The sequence below is a fragment of the Heterocephalus glaber genome, unplaced genomic scaffold (assembly GCF_053883595.1).
Source record: "Heterocephalus glaber isolate CG9 unplaced genomic scaffold, H.glaber_assembly_v1.0 deba00000937, whole genome shotgun sequence".
Taxonomy (NCBI): domain Eukaryota; kingdom Metazoa; phylum Chordata; class Mammalia; order Rodentia; family Bathyergidae; genus Heterocephalus; species Heterocephalus glaber.
In genome coordinates this window covers 14,838,091-14,844,502 of record NW_028258173.1, presented here as the reverse complement: position 1 = coordinate 14,844,502, position 6,412 = coordinate 14,838,091, and the positions used below count along the sequence as shown (strand labels likewise).

At 43.5% G+C, this 6,412-nt stretch overlaps 1 pseudogene; it reads right to left on the bottom strand.

Annotated features, from left to right (window-relative positions):
- Positions 1–4,759: 4,759 nt before the first annotated feature.
- LOC101700555 (dnaJ homolog subfamily A member 1-like) lies at positions 4,760–6,054 on the bottom strand (annotated as a pseudogene).
- Positions 6,055–6,412: the final 358 nt, after the last annotated feature.

Genomic DNA, 6,412 nt, shown 5'->3' with positions numbered 1-6,412 from the left:
AGTAGGTGCTCGGGATATCTGTGGAAGGAGGCAGGGAGCTGACATGTCCCCACCAGTCCCCCACTGCACTCTAAGCATCATTATTTCTCAGACATAAACTCACATGAAAGCATGTAAGATGAACAACAATGTGCTGAGTTGTCACGTGTGCAGTCTGATCCAGTGCAAGAGAACTGCTTACTGCTCCACCTTACACTCACCTGAGAAGAAAGTAAAGATCTGTTCATTTAGCAGAAAATTGTTGTTCTGGGTTTAGATGCAAGCAGGCAAGCATATGAACAGGATACACTTCTTTGATGTTGCCATTGGTACGATTCTAGTCGTTCCAAAAGACACCTTGGACCTAGGACTGGGGATTTAGCTCAGTGGTTCTGCTGCCTGCCTCATAAGCACAAGGTCCCAAGTTCGATCCCTGGTACCAAAAAACAACCTAACAACAACAGCCCCTCCCCAAAACTGAAAAGACAACTTGGACAGACTGAGCTCCCCAAATGGGGTTCAGTGAGGTGAATCCAACCAGGAAGGAGGGTGGGAAGGGGTGCGTGTGCATGTGTGTGTGTGTGTGTGTGTGCGTGTGTGCGTGCATATGTGTGTGTGTATGACACAGACAAAGAGGAAGAGAAAGAAGGACAGAGAGAATAAGATCTTTCTATCTCTGAGAACAGAACACAGAAAGCCTGTGGTGATATTGGTTTACTTTAGGTTTTGCTTAGTCCTGGGGGTCTCCTCCTCTAGGGAGAAGGTCTTGGAGCAGAGTCTGTTGTCTGCATCTATCCCCTGTCTTGTGTCTTTTGAGGCAGCTGCTCACTGATGCAGAAAAGTGTGGCCATGATCTATGTCTTACAGAAAGCAGACTCTGCTTCCTCCTGAACAGCTCATGGTATTTCACATGTTGCAGAGAGATGCCCACAGGGGTGACACCATTTATCTTAGGCCTCTTGTGGCTGGTGAACATGGAACACCCCATGTTTCTTGGAAGGCTAAGAGGAAGAGGCTGGTGAGGAGGGACAGGAGGATGTGGGTGCTATTACCTCTGGGCATAGGAAGCACTGTAGGTAGCACGTGGGACAAGGGTAAGAGCATGGGGTTTGCACTCTACCAACTCTACTCCTTACGAATGGGGTAAACTTTGGTCAGGCCACTAAAGCTTGCCACCCTCTCTTACCTCTTGTGTGGAATGGGGCTAATAATTGTGTCTATTTCATAGGGTTGCTGTGAGCTTGTGTGTGACATAGACAAACTCTTTGGCATATGATGATTTGCTGAATAAATAGTAGCCACAGTGTCACAGGACATGAGCAGGTATTCGAGTGTAGACAGAAACTTCAACATTCAGGTACCCAAGGACCATTTGAGCTTTGAGGTTTTCAGCCTCTACCGCACTGTCATCCTCAGGGGCTGAAGGGTTCCAACTCCAAGGGCAGGATGAGATTGGAAAAGGTGGCACATTTTATGTCATGATGGAACAAAATAGAACTCTCCAGAGCAGAAAATTACTCCTTGGGAGATACTGAGGGTCCTGCCCTGGCGATGTTTAAGTAGAGTTTGAATAAGCAGCTGGCAAGGATTTGCAGAGGAAATTCAAGATAGTAGGTGGATAGATACCCTCTCTGATTCTCTGGATTTACATAGGCAAGTAATGCTCAGTGAGTAGATGACCATCTCATAACTGATTTATATATTTGACTTGTTCCACCTCGGTCCCCTACATGAATCCCCCATACTTGTCCCTCCCATGTGAGCTAGCAATGCGGGCTGGAAACTTCCACCCTGATGATGGGCTTGGAGAAGTTAAATTCCTCATTTGTTTTATTTTTAAATTATAACTAGCTCTATGCTTTCCTTGATGGGAATGGTGGCTAGGATTTGGATCTGTACCTAGCCCCTGGATCCAGACTTTGAAGTTAACCCCAGTTTTGTAGGCTGGGCAAGGAACCTAGGATTCTCACACTGGGCCACTTCTACTGGAAGATGTTTTCTAATCTGTGAGCTTGCCGATGAGTGCTCTTGTCATGGTATGTTGGAAAGCAAGGACTGTCTGGAGATGGAGTTAGGTGCATATTTCAGGTCAAGGTCATGGGCTCAGTGTCTGAATGACTCAGTTTACTTTCCTTTGCTCCAAAGCCACAGGAAGCACCTCTCATTGCGAGTAGCATCTTCCTAAACTTGGTGTTCAAGTGGGTGAATCTGCATGGCTAAGCCTACCTTGTGGACACCCATCATGTCTCGTCCCAGCCCAGGTTACCTGCTCCTATTTTGGCAGAAATAATTTTAAACATCCCATTGTTCCAGGGATACTAGATAACAACTGGGTTTACCTTGCCTCTTAAAATCAAGATGTGCTCTCCTTGAAACTTCATCCCACTTCCCCAAGCCTTTCCTTGGGTTCCAGTCTCCACTTGTTATCTCATGGAGCTCCCTCTAGCTTCACGTTGGTGTGGAGCTGGATCTTCCTTTACCTGCAGTCCATCATTAAGTACCGCTCACAGAGGCCACCCTCTGGCAGAGACTATTACGTGTTTTGAGGACAGGTAAAAGCAAGTTCTACACCGCTTAACAACTCATGACTTTGCCATGATAAATAATCCCTCAGTCATTTCTGCTCTCTTGGACACCCTTGTCTTGTCACCTCTTCACACCATAGATCTCTATGTCCTTCTCCTTCACACCACACACCGCCAGACTTCTGCTTTTCTGTGGGTTTATTTCCTCCATCCAATCCATCCCCCTGGGCCTCTCCCTCCACCCCGAAGAGGACTCCTGTATTTTCCTAATTGAAGGCAGTTCCTCCTGTCCTGAGAGCAGATCTGGGGAAATCCATTCCCCCTCTACACCACTGTCTTTGCTCGTGGAGAAGATCCCATGAAAATCAGGCATTTATTGGCTCCTCCCTGGCTTCTGGGACAGTAAATAAAATTAGATTTCTGGGATAGACTGATTTGGCTAAGAACCTCTTGGAAACATAGTTTGTATTCTGTCAGCACCCACCAAGAAACCAAGGGTTGCACAAGGGCCTGTGATACTCTTTCATCAGGCAAGCAGAGACAGACACCCTACATGAGGGATCAGAACAGAAAATCCATTCTTGGGGTTGTGGCTGCAATTTTCTAAGTATTCATTCCAGAGATAAAGACACACTCAATTAAGATGCCGCAATTAAAGCATATGAGGACCAAATGAGTTGTGTGATTTCCTTTCTTAGTAACCTAACAAGCTTTTAGTTGTGTCCTATTAAGACATTTTTTCCCTTCTTGGTTTCTTTCTTTCTTTCTCTCTCTCTCTCTCTCTCTCTCTCTCTCTCTTTTATGATGCTGGAAATTGAACCCAAGGAGGTCTTTAAAAAATTTTTTTTTAAATTTTGAGACAAGGTCTTGGTAAGTTGTCCAGGCTGGCCTTAAACTTCTGATCCTTCTGTCTTAGCCTGCAGAGTAGCTGGGATTACAGGAATGTACCACTATTTCCAGCGGAACCATTATTCCTTGAAAACCAAGCATGGAGGCACCATTCAGTGATTGGCTAGGTTCTCTCTCCATCCTATTTTCCTTTAGATCCAAGGCTCTGGAGCCGCCCATGTAGCTTCCTATTTCTCTCTGTGGCCTCTTTTGACCAGTGAAGGATTATCCAAGGGTCCCTTGTCCTCATGCTCTGTGTCCAGGTTTACTGTCTTCGCTAACATCTCTTTTAAATGCCACCACAGAGCAGCAAGCATACAAGAGGAATTAAAATGACTTCCTCTAAGCCAAGGCTGGAAGGGTGGTTGATCAGTTTATTTCTTTTTTGCTTTGTAATCAGTATATTAAGGAGACATTCATACATTTCAACAATTGCTTAATTCTGATACCCAGATTTAAGCATGTGAACATGACTTAAACACACAAGTAAAGCTATTCATCATAATTTGCTGTACTATTACCATTAAATTACAGTTACTTTGGAGTAAAAGTCAAATGGGTTAAAGTCAGCCTGTAACATACCTAAGGAACACCTTCTTATATTACACATGCAAATTAGCTTTCCATGTAGTCTCTTCACTTTAATTTCAAAGTTACCCTTTTTTTTCAAAGCTCTGGAGTCACTACTCAAGGGCTTATCATAGTCCACAGAGAAAGGACAAAGAATATACCCAGGACTGGTCAACATAGTTTTATGTATATATTTAAAAAGATGACACAACAGAAGGGAATGCAGTCCTAGAAATGCAAGCCCTTAAGAAGCAGCATTATTATGATAAACCCCTTCTTCAGAAAGGTATCATTTCTATTACTGATACCACAGGCTAAATTATATTTTATGCCACCTTCAAGTAATAGTGGAGGCAATAGAATGCAGAGACATCACAATGAGTCCCACTTAATACAAATTAACTAGACAGAACAACACTTCTACAAACTGTTTCCTTTTTCTGATTGCCAGTTAAATACAGTTTTAATCCAAACGGAAGGGTCATACACTAAAGTCAACACATGTACCTAGCATTTCAGTCTAAGCTTGTCCATGTATACAACTGCAATCAGTTACAAGGTGTGGCCTACCAGACACCAGGGTTAGGTACTTTTTACAGGCATTAAACTTCATCTCGGACACTGAAGTCATCGTACGTACAGGACAAAGGCGGAGCTTTTTGCATTTGTTCTTCATTTAACTTTTAAAACACTACTATAATTGAATATTGAAACAAAAACAGTAGCAAGAAGTGAGCAAATGATGATTATAGTCCTTTGGGTGTTCACTACTGCACACAAAATGCCAGCAGTGAATATTATTCACTGCCCCATTAAGAGGTCTGACACTGAACACCACCCCTGGGATGATGCTCGTCATCCTCATAGGCTTCTCCATTACAATGGTGCCATCTTTCCTGATTTGGATCAAAGTCCACGAGTTCTACCTGATCCATTTCATCTGTCTCTTCTACTTCCTTCCTCTTGGGTAGGAGTTTTTCTAGCAAAGAGAATTTATCAGGAGAGAGAAAGCCATTTTCAGGAAAGTTTACCTTAAATTTGGTAATTAGACGACCTTTTTAATATGGTTTACGATAAATTGGCATGCCTTCATTTAACACTCACTTGATGTCTCCATCCTTGACAATTTGACCTGGATGAGAGGTGATGACTATGGTTCAGTTGTCAAGAGTGGATTTTGGCTTTTGGAAACCACACGGTGCTTCAACCAGCATCCATACACACGAAGAGGTCTTTTCCTCATCAAGTGAAAACAGCATGGTTCTTCTGATCTAACACAATGATAATATCTCCTGGCTCCAGTCCTGGTTCTTGGTCTCCTTAACCATGGAATGTTATCTTCTGGCCATTTTTCATGCCTTTGTCAATGTGAACTTCTAGAATCTTCTTCTCTCTAACTATCTTCCTTCTGTTGCAGCTTTTACATCTATCTTTAGGACTGATGCATTCTCCATGGCCCTGACACTCCATGCATGCACACAGACTGAATTTGCCGCACCATTCCAGGTCCTATCTGATGAATTCTTATTTGCATTCTAGTACCTCGGCAGTTGGGACAGCACTCCACAGCTCCTTTCTTACCACCTCGGCCTTCACATTTGTCACAAATCACATTCTTTTGCTGAGCCAGTTTCCTTGTTGCACCATTATATAAATCTTCTAAGGTAACCGAGAGCTGATGCACCACATTTTTACCTCTCCTTTCTCTCTGCATCCTTCTTCCTCCTCCAAAAAACATACCAAAAATATCCATGGAGGAGCCAAAACCACCACCTGCTCCACCCTCCTTAATTGCCTGTTCTCCTCCTTTGTCATATAATTCCCTTTTCTTGGCATCAGAGAGAACTTCATAAGCTTGAGAAATCTGTTTAAATTTTTCTCCTTCATTTGGATTCTTATCAGGGTGGTACTTCAAAGCCAGTTTCCTATAAGCCTTTTTCAGTTCTTCTTGGGTGGCATTGGGTTTAACCCCCAAAACATTGTAGTAAGTGGTTTCTTTCACAGAAACCACTTTTCTACAGCCAATAGGTTCAATCCGCTGGTTAACACTGTCTTTGGTACATCTGATAAACACCATATGTTCCCAGAGAAAGACATGGAGGTACACAGGCAAGCTCCAGCCTCCCCAATCCTTAGGATAGATCCTCAGACACACGGCTTACAGCTTGCTCACTTTCACCGCTGAACCTCTCATCACTGGCGTGGTTTACACATCTTTAAGTGCATTTCCCCCTACACTTGGCGCCGACCATTAAGATTTCCTTCCTTTCTCCCTTCCACCCAACAGCAAAGGGGTGGAGGGAGCTGATCAGTTTATTTCTTAAGATAAACCATTATGATGCCCAAATGAGACAAATCCAAGTAAATGGTACTTGGGAGCAGAATGTTTAACCGCAAAGTCTAGACCACAGTAGTGCAGCAAGCGGCAAATGATGCATGCTTCAGAGGAC